Source organism: Fukomys damarensis, unplaced genomic scaffold (genome assembly GCF_012274545.1).
Source record: "Fukomys damarensis isolate Sample0158 unplaced genomic scaffold, DMR_v1.0_HiC HiC_scaffold_27, whole genome shotgun sequence".
Lineage (NCBI taxonomy): Eukaryota > Metazoa > Chordata > Mammalia > Rodentia > Bathyergidae > Fukomys > Fukomys damarensis.
Window position 1 is genome coordinate 7,521,946 of NW_022900939.1, and position 22,698 is coordinate 7,544,643.

General features: G+C 44.2%; 1 long non-coding RNA gene across 1 annotated transcript; it reads left to right on the forward strand.

Moving 5' to 3' along the window:
• Positions 1 to 2,724: 2,724 nt before the first annotated feature.
• Positions 2,725 to 22,658, forward strand: LOC104854140. Its single transcript, XR_777987.1, has 3 exons — positions 2,725 to 2,975; positions 21,860 to 22,155; positions 22,553 to 22,658. It is a non-coding gene; the product is annotated as an uncharacterized LOC104854140 (long non-coding RNA).
• Positions 22,659 to 22,698: the final 40 nt, after the last annotated feature.

Below are 22,698 nucleotides of genomic sequence, written 5' to 3' on the forward strand. Positions count from 1 at the left end.
TCCTGCCAGTTCCTCCCGGGAACGCTCTGTGTCCTCGGCTGCCAGCCTCCCCGGCATGACGTCTCTCCGGCGCCAGCAGGGCGGGGCCACATGTTCCCCATATGTGGCGGGTGGGACATTTACGCCGAGCAGCTGGGCTCTCCCCGTTCCTGGGCAGGGCCTTCCCTGCCTTGCCTGTGTCTCTTTGTCTTTCCGGGGACCTTGGCCTCCCAGGCAAGGGGGAGATGAATGGGAAGTTGTCGCGTTTGCAGGGCTCTGTATGCACCGCTCTCAGTCCGACACATACGCACACCCTGAAATCAGGCAGATCCGCAGACACCCAACCTCTGCCAGGAACTGCAGGGACAGGGAGATAGGTGATCCTCCGTCTCTCCATCCATCCACCTGCCCCTCCTCATTACCCCTTCCACCCTTCTCCGCACTCAGCCGCCTTTTCTCCTGCAGTCCTCCCTCAGACTCCATCTACCGTGGCTGGAAGGTGTGTCCCAAAGTTCATGTGTCAGAAACTCAGTCTGCAAAATGCCACGGTGTTGAGAGCGGGCCCTTCACGAGGTGACCGGGCAGGTCGTGATGAAGGCTCTTCTGCCACGAACGGACAGATGTTTGGCTTGTTATGAAGCAGAGTTCAGCTCTCGTTTGCCTTGTGACGACTTCCTCCATGGTAGGACGCGGCAAGGAGGCCTCCCTCGAGCTGAGTCTTCCTTCATCTGGGACCTCCAGCCTCCAGAACCGTGAACCAAAGGAATCTGATGGTAGAAGTCATCTCGTCCTTGGCATCCGCCGCAGCAGGACAGAACAGACCAGACAGCACCTCGTCATTCCTCGGTCCCTCTGTGCCCCTCAGTGCCTCCACCCGCCCCTCCTCTCCCTGCAACCACCTCATGATGTCTCCCTGAGCCTCTCCCACCATTGCTGCTCCCAGTGTCCACCCTTCCATCCTTCATCCATTCATTTCTCTGTCCCCTCCTTACCCTTTCTCTTTCCCTAACCCACCCACTTCGCAGCGGCTCTGTCCATCCGCTGAGCTCTGCACGAACCAGGCAGACGCCCGTGTCTTCCCGGGGAACCAGCAGGCCGAGCACTGTTTATGTCTGAGTGTTTGGGGACTGGGCCCGCAGCCCCGAGAAGCTCGCACGGCAGTGAGAGTCAGGTTAGCGGTGACTCGGCTCTGCGGGTCTGTGTCCCTCCCCGGCGTCCAGTGAGGGAGAGCCGCTTGTGTCCATTTTGGGCCTGAGGAAGTGGCTGGAGGCCCTGGCAGGGGAAAGAAGTTCCAGCGTCGGCTCTGCTCTGGGGATCCACGATGCGACTCCTGCCGGCTTCACCAGACCCCTCTCCTCCAGCTGGTCCTGTGCGCCACCCAAGAGCTTGCACGTCAGAGCCCGGCCTCTCTGCTGCCACCCTGTGGAGGCCCTGAAGTACCCCGGCCTTTCTTCCCCCAGAGGAGATGCAGGCCACTTTCCAGCTGCATCTCCAAGACGCCTCCTGCTCCTGAGTTTGCCCCACTCCGCCAGCTCGGCAAGAGCTCATCTTCTTGCCCTCACAGGTTTTCCCTTTGCCCCTTTGCATAACATCTCCTTCTGTGCTGTGCCGGAGGCTGTGTCCAGAGAGGAGGTTGTACCTGTCCTCCCTCTCTGAGCTCCTTAAGCGAGGTGGGGGCTGCTATCTGAGTCACCTTGGTCCCCTCATGCCACACATGCAGTCTAATGCTGCGCTGAGCTATGTCCCCAGCCCTTTTTATTCTGAGACAAGTTCTTGCTAAGCGGCCGAGTTGCTCAGGCTTGTGATCCTCCTGCTTCAGCCTCCCTCAGTACTGGGATTACAGGTGTGCACCATCATGCCTGGCTTATTACCCCCATGTCAGTTAGAAAAAGTAAGGTTTGGCAAGGTGAGACAGTTTCCCAAGGGCCAGGCCAGGGTGGGAACACACCTCCCATCTGGCTGTGGAACTGCTGGCAGGGAAGCTGGACAGAGGTGATACGTGGGGACCTCTGGGGACAGGGGAAAGAGTGGGCGGGTGACAGGTGTGTGCTAGGCACTCCTGATTACCACTGCGGGGGCCATTTGGTGAAGGGGCCAGCAGAGCTCCTGTACCCGGTGTGCTGAGAGCCTGGCTTGGCACCAACACGGGATTCCCCGGAATGTCCCCCCTCACCCACAGGGACACTGGCCCCCTCGGGACTCCCCCAGGTGTGGGTCTGTGTGAACGCACAGCGGTCTCAGCAGAACAGCACAGACCCACCCCACTCCTGTCTCCATGAGGCATCAGGCAGATGGGGGGTTGAGACTCAAACTTCCTGCAGCTGACAGCTCCTGTCTCCCTTGTTGAAGGCACCTGTGGTCTGCGTTACTGTGGCTTCTGATAGATTTATGCCCCGGATGTTAGCTTCGGGCCAGGTCTCCAGTCGTCTCTGGGAACTCTGCTCCTGCGCCCCTGACCTGCAGACCCACGCAGGAGAAAATTTAGCACTTTACTTCCCGCGATCTGCAGGGTGGAAAATGCCCCCCAGCCCCAGAGCCCTGTCTTCAGACCCACAGCCAGAACCCAGGTGGGACGGGGCTCCAGAGCCGGGAAGCAGGGATGGGGGTGGTTACCCTTGACCGACCCAGCTGTTCAAACACCCAGCCCCTTCCTTCTTCCTTCCCGAGTCGCCAGTCAGCACTCAGGCTTGGCTGGCGGCCACCCCAGCTCCCCAGCCTCCCAGCAGTAAACACCTTGCAGAGATTTCCTCCTGCTGACGGGGCTTCTCCCCAAACAGTCCAGGCTGGGAGCCCCGTCCCTGGGGGAGCCACGGTGGTGTTGGGGGCACAGAATGGAGGCCTCTGCTGAGCTGGGGGGCGAGCACAGGAAGGGGCGTGGGATCCCAGGACTGAGCCCTGTGCTGTGCGCCAGAGCCGCCTGCCTCTGCCCCTTTGCTGGTAACTGTGCTCCTGCCAGCCGTTGCTTCCTTGTCCTACTGAATCTTCAAACAAGAACGGTACGGTAGGCGCTGCCGCTCACACCTGCACAGGAGGCACCCGGTGTGAGCGCTGGCCCTTTTAGCATTTGGTTATTTGCATTTTCCTGTTGTTGGTGCTGGGACATAGAAATACGGATTTTTCTCTGTTGGTCTTGTGCCTAGCAACCCTGATAAATTCTCTTCTTAACCCTAAGCGTACATCTTTGAATTCTTTTGGGTTGTCTATGTAAACAATCGCATCATTTGCAAGTAGGATTAAAAAAATGATAATGTTACTTTGTCTTCTTCTGCCTTCCTGAGCTGGTGGGACTGGAACAGCACTCACTGGAAACTGCACTCGCCAGGGTCTCTGCCTGCATGGGTCCTAAGGGGACGGGTTTCAATCCTTCCTCCCCGTTGGCAACGCTTTCGAGGGGTTTCTGTACGTGTCACTAATGAGGTTGAGAGAAACTACTTCTTCCCTCACTCTCCAGTAGTTTTGGCTGAGATCTGTTGAGTCTTTTCCTGCGTCTGTGAGGATTAATAAACGGCCCCCACATTTCAGTCAAACCAACTTCCCGTGCCTGGAGTGAACGGCGGACGGTGGCCGAGAGGGCTGTGGCTTTCATTCATGGCAGCACTGGCTCCTTGCACTTGGTGCAGCTTTGAGTCTGGGTTCAAGAGCGAGGCAGCTTCCTGTTCTGGTGCCGCTTCTGGCTTGCGGTGGGCGGGCAAGGTTATCCTCACCTCCTCAGTGTGCTTCCCCGCGGAAGATGGGGTGAGGCTGGGACCACCTGAAACTTGAATAGAATGTGCCCTGAAAGCTGTCCAAACTGTCTTCACTGTGGAAGGCCTGCACCCTCTGATTCAGTTCTAGGTCCGTTCGGACCAGAGCTTCCCAACTGTGTCTCTTTAGAGAACACTCTTCTATATTTCTTTTGGTGCTGATTTAAGTTTTATGTTTCTCAGAATTTATGTGTATCACATACTTTTACAGATGTACTTGGATAAAGTTTGTGATATCCTGATCATCCCCAGGGCTTAAGTGAGGTGTAGTTGACATAATTAACGCTACATATACAAAGTGTATAGTTAGAGGAGGTGTTTTTTTGGTAAGGGTGTGGTAAGGATCGAACCCATGGCCTGATGCATGCCCTGTACTCCTGAGCTAACCCCCAGGTCAGGATTGAGGGATGTGTGATGGAGTTCAGGACACATGGCCCCCAGATATGACCCCCGGCCACTGAAGGAAACAGCAGGCGCAGAAAAGTGCTCCGGGCCCTCCTTCCTTGAAGCAGGCCCGAAGGGGTTTCCCTGACCACCCTGTGGAGGAGGAAGAGAAGCCCGCACTTCATCTGGAGAGAAACAAGGTTTTCTCCTGGAAGACAGGCCAAGAAGTTCCCCCAGTTAATGACCCTGAGATCGGACTCCCTCCTGTCCAGTTGTACTTCTCCACGACTATCTATAAAAATACAGTTTCCTCCATTCCTGAGCATTTTCATCCCTGAAGGCTTCCGTGTCACCCAAACCTTGTATCGAATAAATTTGCATGCTTTTCTCTGATTGGTCTGCCTCTTGTTACATCTGCCCAGGCCACGGACCCTGTGACGGCAGGCGAGCAGTGCTCTCTCCCAACAGCAGCTTGACAAACCATCAGTGCCTGTGAGGTCGGCAATGTGTCTGTCATCTCCCAAAGCTTCCCCAGGGCCCCTGGTATTTCCTTCCTGTCCTCTTCTCCTCCACTGGTCACTACCCATCTTTACGACCCTATACATTTGGTTTCCATGCTCCTAAGGGATATTTGTTGATATCAAAACTATAATTCTTTTAAAGATAGGGTCTCGTGACGTTTATCAGGCTGAATTTGAACTCACGCTATGTAGCCCAGACTGACCTCAAACTAGCAGCAATCCTCCTGCCTCAGCCTCCCTCCACTGCACCTGGCCTATAATCTTTCAAAAAATATTTTTATCGGGCTGTGGTATCGGGGTGGTGCCAACTTTATAGAATGAGTAGGAAAACATGCACTTTTCAGTTGTTTTCGAAGTGTTTCTGTAGATTTGGTTTTATTTTTTTCCTTAATGTTGGTAGAATTCCTCAGTGAATTATCCAGGCTAGCATTTTCCTTACGGCATCTTCCTTTAGCATTTTAAACTGCAATTTCTTTGCTAGAAACAGAGCTAGTCAAGCTGTTCCTCTGCTTGCGCGAGTTTTGATAGCTACTGTCTTATGAAGAACTTTTTCATTTAATTAAAGCTGTCAGGGATGGGGATATAGTTTGGTGGTTCTACCACCTGCTTCTCAAGCACAAAGTACCGATTTCGATACCGCCCCCAAAAAAAGCTGTCAAACTTATTGGCATGACGTTTGTAAGTTTCCCAATATTTTCCCTTTAGTAGCTGTTGAAACTGTACTGATGGAGCATGTCTTATTCCTTTTCTAGGCAATTTGTATCTTATCTCCTTATCCTGACCACTCTAGTGACAGGTTCATTAATTTTGTTAATCTTCTCAATCATCTTTTGGCTTCATTATTTTTTCCCTATTTTTTTCATTAATTAATTTTATTATTATTATTTTGGAGACAGAATCTCTGTAGCCCAGGCTGATCTCCAACTCACAGCGATCCTCCTGCCTCAGCCTCCTGAATGCTGGGATTACACCACCACAGCGGGCAATTCACTCTAATCTTTATTATTTCCTTTCTTCTGCTTACTTTGGATTTACTCTTCTTTTTTATTTCTGCTTTCTTAGAGTGAAAACTGAGGTTATTTATTTCAGACCCTTAGCTTATATATGCACTTAATGATGGAAACATCCTTCTAAATGCTGGTTTAGTAGAGAAATTGTGTCTTAGTCACTTTCCTGGGACAAAATACCCAACACCTGCAACTCAAGGGAGGAGGTTTACTTTGGTTCTGGATTTCAGTTCATGGGCAGCTGACTTTGAGGCAGAACTGAGATGGAAGAGGAAGATGGAAAAAACAGGTGTTCACCCCAAGGCAGCCAAGGAGAAGGGAGGAGCTGTGGGAAGACCACACCCTTCCAGGCCACACCCCCAGAGACCCGCCTCCAACCAGGCCCTGCCTCCTAACTACGTCAGCTACAGTGCTCCATGATTGGGTCACCTTCCAAAGGGCCCGCCTCTGAATACCTGAGCCTTCTGGGAGACATCTGACATCTAAACCTCTAAACCGTAACAACCTACATCCTCCAGTATTTAATACCTGATTTCCATTTGCCTTCATTTCAAAATAATTTCGAATTTCCCTTTTGATTTTTTGTTTTAACCCATGGATTGGCTAAAACTTTTAACATATTTGTTTCCAGATGCTTAAAGACTTTCCAGATGGTTTTCTGTTAATGATTAATAATTTAATTTCACTACAGTCAGCAAATATATTTTGTATGACTTAAATGTTTCAAAGTGCATTAAGACTTGCTTATGGCCTGGAGTAAGGTCTATCTAAAGTAAGTGTTCTATGGGTGGTTGAAAGTGTGTTTTCTGGTATTGTCTAGTGGAGTGTTTCACAAATATCAGTTAGGTGAAGCGAGTCAGCCTTTCCTAGTCATCTAGACTCTTCCTAACTTTCTGTCTACTTGTTTTATCAGTTCTTGGGGAGAGGGCTGTTGAAATCTCCAATTATAACTATGGATTTGTCTATTTCTACTTGTGTTTCTGTCAGTTTTGGCTTTATGCATTTTGAAACTTATTTTGTGCATAAACATTTACACTTATGAGTTTTTTTTTGAGTCTACTTTTTTATCATCACAAAATAGTACTCATTTTACTTGTGCAGTCTTTTCTCTGAAACTTACTCTAATATTAATGTACTAACTCTGATTAGTTAGATGATATATCTTTTTCCATACTTTTAATCTATTTGTTTCTTTATATTTACAGGCAGCATATAATTGAGTCTCGCTTGTCCATCCAGTCTGACAATCACATTTCTATTTGTTTATTTGTTTATGGATTTTTGAGACAGTCTCACTATGTAGTTCAGGATGGTCTTGAACTCACCATGTAGTCCAGGTTGACTTCGAACTCATGCCAATCTTTCTGCCTCAGCCTCCTAAGTGCTGGGATCATAGGCATGCACCACTACACCTGGCTCCACATTTCCTTTTAATCAGGATATTTAGGCCATTTACATTTAATGTGACTGCTGATGTGTGGATGAGTTCAGATTCTCTAGAGAAAGGGAACCCACAGAAGATACATATAAAAGGAATTTATTAGATTGGCTCCCATGATCAGGTGCTGAGTAATCCCGCAAAAGCTGTCTGCAGGTTGGATGGCCAGGGAAAGCAGTAGCTTCTCCCTCCGTGAAGCGGGAAACCTCAGACTGAGAAAGAAACTGACAATGTGGGCTTAATTTGAGCTGAAGGCCTAGACATCCTCTGTAAAACCCTGGGGCAAGTCTGTGCTCAGAGCAGAAGAACCCGGAGTCTGATGTCATCATGGGTGATAGTAGCAGAAAAGCACATTTGCTCGAAAAGGGTCTGAGTACACTAGAGAGCAAGCTTCCCTCTTTCCTGCCGTTCCCTTACATCCAGGCCCTCAACCATTGGATGGCATTCCCAACATTCAGGGCTGATCTCCTCATTCATCTCACGGACCCCCCGCCAGCCTTCTCACACGTACCTTCACCGACACCCAGAGAGATGTGTGACCAATTCTCTAGGCGTCTGTCGGTCCAGCTGAGTTGACAGCTATAACCATCATGATAAGACTGAGTTTCAATTTAGCATCTTGCTACTTTTTTTCTGTGTGTCTCATGTAGTCTTCATTGCCACTTTCTCCTTTTTCATGCCTTTGTTGCATGGAATATTTTTAGTTCATTTATCTCATTAGCGACAATCCTCTGCTGTGTTATTCTTACTGATCTGCCTGCAAGCCTTATAATGCTTCTTCCTGTGTTATGTGATTATATGGTGTGTGCTATTTGGTCATTCTGTGTGCTCTGTGGCCATTCATCTTACTTCTCCACGCATTATGGATACAATGACATGTTGCCATTATATTTGGCTTTAAATATTTGATTATCTTTTAAAGACATTTGAAGAATAATTGAATTTTATATATCCCTATAGATAATATTTTATGCTTCTTATTGCTTTGTGTAAACCCAGATTTTCATCTGGTGTCATTTTTCTTCTTTAGAAGGACATCATTTAACATTTCTTGTAATGCAAGCTTACTTGTCATGTAATATATGGGCTTTGTTTCATTTTTGATTTTGAAGACATTTTTTCTGTATACATATTTCTGGGTTGACAGACTTTAAAGATATTGTTCCTCTACCTTCTGGTTTGTAATATTTCCAATGCAAAGTTGGCTGTCGTATCTATGTTCTGCTCTTCATAATGTGTCTTTTTTTTTTTGTACCAGGGATCGAACTGGGACCTTGTGCTTGAGAGGCAGGCACCACTGAGTTAAATCCCCAGCACTTAATATGTCTTTTTGCTGGATCTTTTTTGAAATGATTTTGTTTTACCTTTGATTTTTAACAATTTGATTATTGTGGCTTCACGTCATCTTCCTCACATGAAAGTATGTGAATACATTCCTGTGCATACTTATAGTTTTCATCAAAGTTGGAAAAATTTGGGTCCAGGATTCTTTCCTGTTGTATTAGTGGGTTTTTGTTGCTCCAGAGTACCTGACAGACCCAACTCAAAGGGGGAGGGTTCCTTCTGGCTCACGGTTTCAGAGGGTCCAGCCATGGTCAGCAGGCTGCAGCACAGAAACATCATGGCAGGAGGGCTTGGTGAAGGAAAGCCGCTTGCCTAGGACTTTTTGGCCTCTCCATCTCCTAGTTCCATCGCCTGACTTTGAGAAGCTCTTGGGCTCCCCCAGGGACCTCCTCCATGCCATGGCCTGGAAGCTACTTGCCGGGCTGATGCATTTGCTTCCCGCTGGTGCCTGATTCCACTGTCTTATACATTTTTTTACTTATTTTGAGTGAAAAAGTCAGTCCAGCTCCTTTAACTCTATCATGACCTGGAATGGACATCTCTGATTGACTTTTTAAATCTTCTCTGTATCTGTGGTTATGTTTTCTTGTCTATTCCTCATAGTGATTTTTCTACTGTTTTCTTATTCCTTATCTATTTTCTTTCCTTGATTATCCTTACAGAAATTTGTTATTGGTCTTTTCAAAGATCCATTTGCATTGTTTAAATTATCAGTTGGGATGCTATCACAAGAGATCTAAAACAATGGTAGCTGAAGCAAGATAGGAATTCGTTTCTATGCCATGCGTGATTTCCAGGACTGAGATGGACACTTCACGTTTCACCAGGAGGTCCTGCTCCTGCTCTTTTACTGACCTGCTGTCATTGATACCCCACCTGTAAATTCCAGCAGCAAGAAAGGGGCCGGGGCAAGGAGAAACAAGTCCTTCCTTTTAAAGGTGGGACCAGGAAGATGCACACGTGCACACTCATACCCTATGGGCTAAAGTTAGTCACATGTTCACACGGCCACACCTAACTCACAGGGGCAGGTAGGAAACACATTCCCCACACCCCAGTACTAGGGATTGAACCCAGGGCCTTCACATGGTGCTATATCCCCAGCCCTTTTAAATTTTTTATTTAAAGACAAGGTCACCCTAAGTTGCTAATTTACCCAGGCTTGGTTTGAACTTGAGATCCCCCTGCCTCGGCCTCTCAGACTGCTGGGATCACTACCACACCTGGCCTGGGAAATCCATTCTTCAACTAAGAAGCTGCAAATGTAGTCACAAATACAGAGAAAACTGTGTAGGTGTCTTCTAGAAGTACTTGCTACATCTCGGTTTTATGATTCTTTGACACTATGCTTGTTTTCTTTTTTATTCATTTCAGCTCAACTTAATTTGGGTTTATTCTGCATGTATTTTTCTAAGTTCTTGGGCTGGTTATTTAGTTCATTGATATTCAGGGTTATTTTCTTTTTCAAATATAATAGTTAAGGCTACACATTTCTGTCTAAGCTTAACTTTAGCTATGGTCCACAAATTTTAATATGTACCTTTTAAAATAGTTTTAATTCTGAGGATTCTCTAATTTCTCTTATGATTTCTATTTTTTGTATGAGCTGCTTAGACGTGGTTTTCAAATTTCCACATCTATGTGGTTTGTCCGCTCTCTCCCTCTCTCCTTCTCCCTGCTCTCTCCCTGTACTGCAGGGAATCGAACACAGGTCCTTACACACGGCAAGGCAAGGATGGGCTGATTGAGACTGGCATTTCTTGACCTCTCGTTTTCAAGGCTGAGTATTTTTCAGCTAGGCCAACTGAGATGTTTTACTTTCTGCCTAGAGTACGTTAAAAACAAAAAAGGAGTTTTATTGACATAATTCGTATGCCCTACAATTCATCTATTTGAACTGTACGGTTCATTGGCTTTGGTATATGCACAGTGCTGTGCAATTATCACTGTAACGAACCTCACGTTTTCATCACCCAACAGGAAATCATGCACCCGTGACGTCACTCTGCACTGCTTCCCAAATCCCCCAGCCCCCGGGAACCACTGGGGTACCTTCTGTGTCTGCATGTTTCTCTGTTGTGAAACAGTCGCGTAAATAGAATCATGTAACGCGTGGTCCGTTGTGACTGGGTTCCTCTGCCTAGTACTACAATTTCAAGATTAATCCTATCACGTCCTATCTGTATCAGTATCTCATTCCTTTTTATTGCTAAATAATATTCTATACTAGAAATATAATATATCTTATTAATGCATTTTTCAGCCAAGGGACACTATGGTTATCTCTTCTTTTGAGCTATTATGAGTAATATTGATACAAACAATCATATGTATATATTTTTGTTCTTTTATAGTATGGGGGATTGAACCCAGGACCTTCTCACTGAGCTACATCCCCAGCCCTTTTTTATTTTTAATAAATAAATAATATTATTTATTTATTAATATTTAATCAATATTTATGTTTGATTAATATTAATATATTATGTGTCACATATGTGATATATTAATTATATATTATATATTGTATAATATATATTAACATTTAATTAATATTAATTAATATTTATTTATTAATATTTAACTTTTATTTTTAATACATAAATAAATATTGAGTCCAGCCTGGACTCAAACTGGCAACCTCCTGCCTCAGCCTCCCAAGCATGCTGGGATTATAGACATGCATGGTCACGCCCAGCTTCATGTATAAATTTCATGTGGATGCCTGTTTTCCTTTGCTGAATGTGTATCTAGAAGTGGGATTTCTGAGTCATATGGTTACTCTGTGTTTAATGTTTGGAGAAAGTGCCAGAGTGTTTTTCAGAGTGACTGGGTCTTCGTACATAAATTCCCACCGACAAACAGTGAGTGAGGGTTCCGGCTTCGCCACATCCTTGCTCCTACTAGGTCTCCCCCTCCAGCCCTGCTCCCCTCCCCTCTGGCCCTCCTGGTAGGCATGAAGTAGCACTTGTAGTCCCTTTGATGTGCATGTCCCCAGTGCCTAATGATGTGAGCATATTTTCCTGTGTTTACTAGCCATTTGTGTACCTTTCTTGAAAAAAATCTAATCTAATCCTTCGCCTGCTTTGAAGTGGGTTGTCATATATATATATATATATAGAGAGAGAGAGAGAGAGAGAGAGAGAGAGAGAGAGAGACACAGAGAGAGAGAGACAGAGAGAGAGAGAGAGAGAGAGCGCTTTGTAACAATTCTATATAGTCTGGAGAGTAGTGTTTTATTAGACACACGATTTGCAAATATATTCTTCCGTTCTAGGGTTATCTTTTCTCTCCTCACCCTCTTTCCTCCAAAATTCAAGCCCTACCCTTGTGTAACCCTATTTGGAGGTAAGGCTTTTGTTTGCTTTTTTTCTTTTTTCTCTTAGTATTTTTGATTTTTAGGAAACTGTTCTCTGTTTGGGGCCTTTTGAGAAGGGACTTGCTACGCTGTCCCGGTTGGCCTAGAACCCACGGTGCTCCTGCCTGGGCCTCCCGAGGACCTGGGATGACAGGTGAGCACCACCACACCTGGCTTTCGCTGTCTCAGTGGCACTGTTGGGAGCACAGACATTTTAAGCTGATTTTTTGTTTGTTGCCTGTGCTTTTGCTGTTGTAACAAATAAGGAATGTTTTGCCTCACCCGAGGTTGCCGAGAGTCACGCTTGTCCTCCTGAGTTCCCTTATAAGAGTTTTGTGATTTTTGCCTCTTTCATGTAAGTTTGTGATCCACTGTAAGATAATTTTAGTGCAGGGTACAGGAAAAGGATCCAACTTCCTTCTTCTGCCTGTTCATCGCTCTAGCACCATTTGTTGAAAAGCAGATTCTTTGTCCCATTGAATTGTCTTGGCTGCTTTTCCCATAGCCGTACGGGTTTATTTCTGGATCCTCGATGCTGTTCTATTGATCTGTATGTCTATCTTTTTGCCAGAATCACATTGTCTTAATTACTTCAGCTTTGTAGTAGGCTTAAAATCAGGAAATGTGAGGCCTCCAACTTTGTCCTTTTTTTCAAGTTTGTTTTAGCTATTCTTGGTTCCTTACATCTCCATATGCATTTTAGGATTAGCTTGTAAGTTTCTGTAAAACAGCCGGCTGGGGATTGGATAGGAGCGGCACTGAATGTGTAAATCAACTTGGAGCGTATTGTCATCTTTACAACATTAATCTTCCGCTCCATGAACAGAATTTTTTTTCCGTTTAGTTGGGCCTTCCTCAGTTATTTCAACATATTTTATGGCTTTTAGCTTGCAGGTTTTGCCCGTCTTTTGTTAAATGCGCTCCTAAGTAGTTTATTCTTTGTGATGATATTGTAAATGTCTTTTGGGTCTTTGATGTTGCTTGATGTCAAGAATAAGGTCCAACTCATTTAGGGAAGTGGACACTTGGATCTCTGGAAGGGCCATACAACTGCTTGTTCCTATAGGTTGTCTTGTTTTCATTTTTCTCAGGAAAAAAAATCCATGTTTGGGTTATTCAGTGCCAGCTTACAGAAATACAGTTATTTTTGTACATGAATCCTACATTCTTGCTGAACCTATTTATTGGTTTTAATAGTCTTTTGTTGATTCCTTAGGATTTTCTATTCACAAGAACAAGCCATCTAAAAATAAAGATAGTGTTACTCCCTCCTTTCCAATTTGGGTGCCTTTTAATTTATTTTTCTTGCCTATTTGCTTGAGTTTGAACCTCCAGTACAATATTAACCAGCCTTGGTCATAGCAGGTGGCCTGACTTTGCTCTTGACTTCAGGGAGAATAAAGTTATTCTTAGTATGTCCTTTAGTGAGGTCTTTTGGGATAAACCTTCTCAGTTTTATTGTAGCTTTGTTCTGAAATGCAGATTCCCTAGATAAACAATTATGTTTGAATTTTTTTTTTTTTTTTGAAGCAGGTTCTCTCTCTGTAGTTTAGCCTGACTTTGAACTCACTATGTAACCCAGGCTGGCCTTGAATTCACTGTGCAGTGAACTCACAGCAATCCTCCTGTTTCGGCCTCCCTCATGCTGGGCTAATAGGTGTGTTCCACCATTCCCAGTGTATTTTTATTTTACCATATATACCATATACATTTCAGATATACTAAAATACCCTTCGTTGTCTTCTGGTTTGAACTGCTGCTGTTGCAAAGTCTGCCACCTGCCTAAAGGCTATTTTTTGTGGGTTTTTTTGTTTGTTTGTTTCGTTTTGTTTTGTTTTGGGCCTCCTTTGCTCCTTTCATAATGTCACTTAAGATTCTGCTGTTTAATTTCAGTGTGTTTATAGGCACAGTTTTCCTTTTGGTGCTGAAACAATATTGGGTTTTCTGAGTTGAAGGTTTTGATTTTATTCACCACTTATTTAACCCATTTTTCAAATATCCCTTTTCCCACCTGTGTCTCCTCCTCTTTCTCTAGAATTCCGATTGTTTGTGACAGCCCTTCCACACCTTTTACTTGTCTTTATAGATTCCAGCTCTTTCTCTGAACTGTTTCCAGAATAATTTTTACCTTATGTCTTACTAACCTGTCTTCAGCTTTCCATCACCTTTTTTTTTACACATTCTGTAACTTCAAAGATTATATTTTTCATTTCTAGAAATTTTTTTTTAATTATTGAGTTTATTGGTACATTTAGGGATACAGTACAGTTACATTCATTGTTGGGATCATGTACCTTTACATGGCAAGTCTTGATTCTCATTTTTTCCCCTTACCTCTGCCCTCCCTTCACCCCCTCCTCCCCTCCCCATCTACAAACACTTTATTTTCATCTTTTCATTCTCTCACATTTTTTTCTTTTCCCTTTTTGTTCTTCCCCTACGTATCACACCTTCCCTACACCTTTAGCTCCTTTCCTCCCATTTCTAAATGTCAGTAATCTTATTAGAATCTTATGCATTGTTGCAGAATATTCACACCAGGGAAACTATTTGGTATTTACACATGTGGGACTTATTTATTTCACTTAGGAGTATATCTTCAATATGTATCCATTTTCCTATGAATGAATCTATTCTCTCGCTCTTTATGGCTGAGTAATATTCCATTTTATAGAAAAACCACATCTTCTTTATCCAGTTTCCAACGGATGGGCAAATAGGTTGTTTCCAAGATTTAGCTATTACAAACTGTGCCGCTATAAACATGGGTGCACATACTTCTCTGTGATATGATTCTTTTAGTTCTCTTGGAAAGATACCCAACAGAGGGATGGCTGGGTCAAATGGAACCTCCAGTCCAAGCTCTTTGAGGTATCTCCATATTGATTTCCATAGTGGTTGCACTAGTCTGCACTCCCACCAACAATGGAGGAGGGTTCCTTTCTCCCCACAACCCCGCCAACATTTGTTATTGTGTGATTTCTTGATAGCAGCCATTCTTTGTGGGGTGAGGTGGAATCTCAGTGTTGTTTTCATCTGCATCTCTCGAATGACCAGTGATGTGGAACATTTTTTCATATATTTTCTTGCTGCTTTCACTTCTTTGTATGAGAAATGTCTGTTCATTTCGGATGCCCATTTTTGGATCGGGTCTTTATATTTGGGGGGACTGATTGTTTTGAGTTCTTTATATATCCTTGATAATAGTCCTTTGTCTGAGGTACAGCTGGTAAAAATTTTTTCCCACATTGTAGATTGTCTCTTAGTTCTGCTAATGGTTTCTTTTGAAGTACAGAAGCTTTTTAGTAAGATGAGATCCCAGTTGTTGATTCTTTCTGCTAGTTCCCGTGCTACTGAGGATTTGTTCATAAAGTCTTTTCCTATACCAATGTCTTCCAGAGTTCTGCCTAACTTACTTTCCAGCAAGTTTAATGTTTCTGTTTTAATATTTAGATCTTTAATCCATTTGGATTTTAATTTAGTGCATGGCGAAAGATAAGGGTCTAATTTTAATCTGTGACAGGTTGATATCCAGTTTTTCCAACACCATTTATTAAAGAGGCTATCTTTCCTCCACTGAGGATGGTGAGCTCCTTTGTCGAAGATGAGGTAGCTGAGTACATCTGCATTTGTTTTTGTGTCTTCCAGTCTGTTCCATTGATCCTCAGGCCTATTTCTTTGCCAGTACCATGCTGATTTTATCACAGTGGCTTTGTAGTATAGTTTCAAATTGGGAATTGTTACACCTGGTGCCATGTGACTGTTGCCTATAATGGCTTTTGCTATTCTAGGTCTCTTGTGGTTCCAAATGAATTTTTGGATTCTTTTTTCTAGTTCTGTGAAATATAGTGTTGGAATTTCAATTGGCATTGCATTGAATGTATATAGCAGTTTCGGTAGTATGGCCATTTTCACTATGTTGATTCTTCCTACCCAGGAGCAGGGGATATCTTTCCATTTTTTTATATCCTCTTCGATTTCTTTTTTCAGAGTGCTGTAGTTTTCAGTGTAGAGATCTTTTGTTTCTTTTGTTAGATTGATTCCTAGATACTTCATTTTTTTGGATGCTATTGTAAAAGGAATTTTTTCCCTTATTTCTCTTTCTGTCTGTCTGTTATTTGTGTATAGAAAGGCTATTGATTTTTGGGTATTCACCTTGTATCCAGATACTTTACTGAATCTGTCAATTAAGTCTAGAAGTTTTTTGGTGGAGTTTTTTGGATCTTCAATGTAGAGTATCATATCATCAGCAAATAATGATAGTTTAACTTCTTCCTTTCCTATCTTTATTGCTTTAATTTCTTTCTCTTGTCTAATTGCTGTGGCTAATGTTTCCAGAACTATATTGAAGAGAAGTGGCGATAGTGGGCATCCTTGTCTTGTTCCTGATTTTAACATGAAGGTTTTCAGTTTTTGGCCATTCAATATGATGTTGGCTGATGGTTTTTCATAAATAGCCTTTATTAAATTGAGGTATAGACCATCTATTCCAATTTTTTGCAGGGTTTTTATCATGAATGGGTGTTGAATTTTATCAAATGCTTTTTCTGCATCTATTGAGAGGATCATATGGTTTTTGTCCTTGACTTTGTTAATATAATGTATTACATTCACTGACTTTCGTATGTTGAACCACCCTTGCATCTCTGGAATAAATCCGACTTGGTCATGATGGATGATCTTCTTAATAATCCTCTGTATTCTGTTTGCTAGTATCTTATTAAGGATTTTTGCATCTATATTCATTAAGGAGATTGGTCTGTAGTTCTCCTTTTTGGTTGTATCTTTCTCTGGTTTGGGAATCAGAGTGATACTTGCTTCCAGGAATGAATTTGGAAGTATAGCTTCTCTTTCAATTTCATTGAAAAGTTTGAAGAGTAATGGTAGTAGTTCTTCTCTAAATGTCTTGTAAAATTCAGCAGTGAATCCATCAGGGCCTGGGCTTTTCTTTGTTGGTAAGTTTTTAATTACATTTTCAATTTCACTGATTGTGATTGGGGTGTTTAAAATGTTTTTATCTTCTTCGTTCAACTTTGGTAATTCATAAGTATCTAGAAATCTGTCCATTTCTTCTGTGTTTTCCATTTTATTAGAGTACAGGTTCTCAAAGTAGGTGTTCATGATCCTCTGGATTTCTTTCGGATCTGTTGTGACTTCGCCTTTTTCATTCCTAATTGCATGGATCTGAGCCTTTTCTTTCCTTTTTTTGATAAGATTAGCTAAGGGTTTGTCAATTTTATTTATTCTTTCAAAAAACCAGCTCTTTGTTTCATTTATTTTTTGTATCGTTTTCTTAATTTCAATTGCATTGATTTCTGCTCGGATCTTTATAATTTCCTCTCTTGTTCGAGCTTTGGGTTTTTCTTGCTCTTGTTTTTCTAGGAGTCTAAGTTTCATCGTTAAGTTGTTTATTTGAGCCCGCTCTGTTTTCCTAGTGTGGGCATTCAATGTTATGAATTTTCCACGTAGAACTGCTTTCATTGTGTCCCAAAGATTCCTGTATGTTGTATTGGCATTCTCATTTATTTGTAAAAACTGTCTAATTTCTTCTTTAATTTCCTCTGTAATCCATTGATTGTTTAGGAGAGTGTTGTTCAGTTTCCATGTGCTTGTGAAGTTTCTATAGTTTCTTGTGCTATTGATGTCTAGTTTGATTGCACTATGATCTGATAATAAACAGGGGATGACTTCAATTTTTTTGCATTTATTTAGACCTGTTTTGTGAGCCAGTATGTGGTCTATTTTGGAGAATGATCCATGTGCAGCCGAAAAGAATGTATATTCTGGTTTTTGGGGGTGGAATACTCTATAAACATCTATTAAGTCCATGTGTTCCAAAGCTTGGTTCAGTTCTATTATTTCATTGTTGATTTTCTGCCTAGTAGATCTGTCAATTTGTGATAGTGGGGTATTTAAATCCCCCACTACAATTGTATTAGTGCTTATTTGGTTTTTCATGTTACTTAATATTTGTTTTATATAGTTGGGGGCATTTATATTTGGTGCATATATGTTTATGATTGTCAGCTCTTCCTCTTGAATTGTTCCCTTTACAAGGATGTAGTGTCCTTCTTTGTCTCTCTTAATGAGTTTTGGTTTGAAATTTACTTTATCTGAGAATAAGATTGCTACCCCTGCTTTTTTCTGGACTCCTGACGCATGGAGAATTGTTTTCCATCCTTTCACTTTCAGTCTATGGACTTCCTTTTGCACTAGGTGTGTTTCTTGTATACAACATATTGTTGGATTTTGCTTCTTAATCCATTCTGCCAATCTGTTTCTCTTGATTGGTGAATTGAGGCCATTAACATTGATGGTTACAACTGATATATTTTGACTTATTCTTGTCATGTTTTTGTCCATTTGTTGACTCTTTTTACTTTTTCTCCCATCTCCTTTTAGTTTCTTGCCTTGCCTATTTGATTTGGTCTGTTGGGCCTCATGTTATTGTGAATTTCGTTGTCCTTTTCTAGGATATTGTTTAGAATTCCTTGCAGTGCTGGTTTGGTGTTCATGAAATTTCTCAGGTGCTCTTTGTCGTGGAAGTATTTTATTTCCCCATCTATTTTGAAAGAGAGTTTTGCAGGATACAAAAGTCTAGGTTGGAGATTCTTTTCTTTTAGGACTTGGAATACCTCACTCCAGGCTCTCCTTGACCTAAGGGTTTGTGTTGAAAAGTCTGCTGTGATTCTAATGGGCTTCCCTTTGCATGTGATTTGTTTCTTTTCTCTTACTGCTTGTAGTATTTTGTTTTTCTGTTGGATTTCTGGAATCTTGATTATTATATGTCTAGGTGTAGATTTTTTTTGATCGTGGCTAGTTGGGGTTCTATATGCCTCACTTATCTGTATGTCTAATTCTTCCCTTCTGTTTGGGAAGTTTTCTGTCATTAATTCTGTGAAGAGCTTTTTTATATCATTTGTGTTTTCTCCTGTTTTTTCATGAATTCCTATCAGTCTTATGTTATTTTTCTTTGTATCGTCTAGGAGTTGTTGGATTGATTTCTCATGATCCCTTACTGTTTTTAATAGACCTCTTTTTTCACGGTCACTGACTGCTATCCTATCTTCTATATCTGAAATTCTATCTTCGCAATCTTTTATTCTGTTTCGTACACTTTCAATAGAGTTTTTAATCTCCTGGATATCTGTTTGAATCTGTTTTATGGATTCCATTTCTTTCCTCTGTTGGGCATTCATTGTTTCCATGTCTTTCTTATGCTGAGTCTTCATGGCTTCTATCACAGTCTTGAGCTCATCTATTTTTTTCTCAGTTTCTGCTCTAGAGTCTCGAATCATGACTTCTATTTTGCTCATCATCTCTCTGGCTAGCTGGGAAATTATTTCTGATTTGAATTTTTCTAGAGCCTGATTGATCAATTTTGTTACCTCCTGTGCTATGGGTCCAGGGAGTCCTGTTGGTTCACTATCAGACTTTTCATCCTCATTTGTCCTACTATTTGCTATTGGTGAACTGGATATTTGTTTTTGTGTCTTGCTTAAGTGTTTTCTCATTTTTATTTTTATTGTTGGGTTGTCCTTCTTTAATTTCTGGGTATTACTTAAATCTTCCTAATATAGTTGCGTTTTAGCTTTTGAGTTTCTAATGACTCATAGACATTCTCGTTTTCATAATATCAGAGAAAACAACTCTTTAAATCAATCACCACTCTTTGTCCCAATTGATACATTCAGCAGCCCAATAGGATCAGGCACAGCTTGCCAACTGACCACTTATGGTAGTCATTAATGTATCACCTTTAACTCATGTGAATTAGATTAATTTCAAGAAGCAGCTCATAGTATGTTTGCAGTGAATATTCTTTTCAATATGGCATCTTTACCATTTAGGATGGGGGGTTCGACTTAGAACAAGAGGATTAGATAAGTGAAAGAATTAGAGCAGGTTTGAAGTGAATCCAGAGGTTGTAGAATTACCTTACTATCTTTACAAAGCTATTAAGTTCAGGGGGGATAGAGAGAGTGCAGGAATAAGGACAGGAATATATCCCCTTAACAGTAACAGGCGCTTGCCTTCCCTTGAAGGTACAGAGCCATGAGTGAGGTAAAATGACTGGAGAAAAGAACATAAAGAGAAACCCCTCCTAAAAACAAAAAATAATAAAAGAAGTCTGAGTTATTCAGGAACTGGAATAAAAAGGGAGATGAGGGACACTATGGTGGAGCAAGAGACTGAGTTGGAGAGAGAGGACAGAAAAAAGAAAGAAATTTTAGGGTGGAAAGAGGAAAAAAGAGAAAAGAGAGAGGGAAAGAAAAAGAATTTGAAGGTCCTCTTTCAGGCTATCTCTGATCTCATATTATACCACATGCACAGTCATATGCGGAACCCAATCCCCTGGTCTTAGCTAGCCAATGGCTGTTCCTCACGACTGAGACTGAACACAATCTACAAGGCCTAACTTTAGTTTCCTTACCCTCAGGGTTGAACTCCACTCCGTTCTATTACAGGTTTCCCCTGCCCTTTCTTTAAAGATGTTCAAAGTTCGGAGCTCAGAAAACTACCCTTCATGGGAACCTATGCCTCTGCAGAGTTGGTCTAAGGACTGGCCCGATCAGGAGTTTTGAGAACCGGGGGGGGAGTCGTGTGGGTGTTTCAAGGGCGCCCGCGCGGCTACCTTCCTTCCTGGGTCTGTTGTCGCGTAGGCCGGGAGCTCGCGCGCATGCCGCCGGTGATCGCAGGCAGGCAGGCAGGCAGCTGAAAAAAAAACCCCTCTGGGGTCTTTGGGGCCTTCCTGTTCTGTTGTCGCGCAGGCCGGGGGCTCCCGCGCAGTCCGGGAGCTCGCGCGCACGCCGCTGGTGATCGCAGGCAGGCAGGCAGGCAGGCAGCTCCATTTCTAGAAATTTTATGTGATCAGCTTCCAAAGCTGTGCAGGCTCTCACAACTTGCTCACAGTTTCTAGCATCTCTGGTTTCTTCTTCAAGTGTCCTGTACGGTGCATCTGTTCCAGTGTCACATGTCCCGCCGGGTCTGATTCTGGTGTCTGTTGTTTCTGCTGACTCTTACTCATAGGATCTCTTTGTGTACTTTCTAATTATTTTTTAAAAACTGGGATCTTGTATTTCTTGGAGCATTCTCTGTGAGTGTCTTTAAAATTATTTTTGTCTGGTGGGAGTTGATATCTGATTCTGCGAACCACATTCGAACACCTCCAGCTTCGTACCATGTTAAGCTGAAACCTCCGCCCGGAGGATGCAGACCCTACAGGAAGAACAGACAAGGTGCAGACCCACTTGGGGGCTGGTGTCTGCTTACAGGTGCTCACTGTCGACTCCTCTGTCCCCCAGTGATGCCGTGCTTGGGACCTGAGCCTGTGCAGTGGAGTTATTTATCTTGGGCCCTTACAGTAAGGGTAGAGTCCTGTGAGTCCCCAGCTTCACAAAGACATCTCCAAAAGACCCTCTGCTTGGGCCGGCATATAATCCTCGCTGTTGTTTACCTTTGGCACTGATGGCGTGGGTCACCCTGTCTGTCATGAAATCCTTTGAGGGCTGGTGTTCCGGAGGCTCACGTGAGAGGCATCCAACAAATGCCACCTGCAAGGGGAGCCTGAAAGATCATGGATCTTCCAACAGGGAGCGTGGGCAGAGGGACCTCACGGCCATTCTCCTCTTCCGGTCCCCTTGCTGGAAGGACAAAGGCCAGGGGTCTTAGTCACTTTCCTCGTTGCTGGGACACACTGCCTGATGCTCACAACTGAAAGGAGGAAAGGTTTGGAGATGTTAGTCCACAGGCGGCCGGCTCCCCGGCAGGGCGGCAGGGCGGTGGGGCAGAGGGCCCTGGCAGAGGAGAGCTGTGCATGGCCTGGTATCCAGGAGGTAGAGAGATCAAGGAGGAGCCAGGCCACACCCCCAGGTGCCCCCCTCGTGGATCAGCCCCTACCCCCAGCAGCATACAGCCGTACTGCCCCATAATCCAGTCACCTCCAGAAGCCCCACCATGAGTGCCTGAGGCTCCCAGGGACATACAGCTGTAAACCATACACCGGGCCAGCGAGCCTGCTGCACTCCGAATTCCGGGGCTCCGGGCCCAGGTGCCTGAGGATGGGAACCCTGATTGTGTTTCAGGGTTGTTCCTGAATACCAACTCCATCCTGGGATTTGTTGGGAGGTACCAGTCCCTTGAGAGGAAAAGAGGAGAGCCCTTGCCTGCAGGGACCTGCAGTCCTGACCCTGGCCATCCTGGAAAGCAGATCCTGCTACGAGCCGGGAAGGTGCTGGGCCCAGGCACGGGCCACTCCCACACGCTCCCACACCCGGGTTGCCACCTCGCTCCCCAGGATGGCTCCAGCTGGGTGGCAGAAGCTGGACCAGGAGGCAGGGAGCCCACGTGTGCGAGGCAGGGGTGGATGCCCCTCCCCCAGGTATGTCATCTTCTCAGGGGCAGCCAAGGGTGAAGGGTAAGCGCCTGGGGGGGAATCAGAGGTGACGTCACCGCTGCTCTTAGTAATGCTTTGGCAGCGCCTGGAGCTCCACCTTGGGAGGGAGAGGGAGGAGGAGGAGGCACAGCGGGAAGTTGTCAAGTCGGCGACATGATGGGGCCGGGCACCTTGCCAGACTGGGCCTGCTGGGCCGGGCCCTCCGGGAAGGAGACCTTGGGAGTCCGGCAGGGGGCTCTGCATCAGACTGTGAGCGAGGAGCGACTCTCAGATTAGTCTGTCTGTCTGTCTGTCCGTCTGTCTGGCTGTCCCCGATCGATGCCCGGCTGTCTGGCTGTCTGACGGCTTATTCCCCTGCCTGCTGCTGTCTGATCCATGGCAGTGTCCCTGGGAGAAGCCAGGAGGGAGGCGAAGACTTCCTGTCCACGTTCGAGAGACCCTGGGCTCTGCCTCCTGCCCCAGCGCAGTAGCCTCCTCTGAGCACCAGGTCCCAGGACGGAGGAGGAGGAGGAGGAGGGGGAAGGGGAG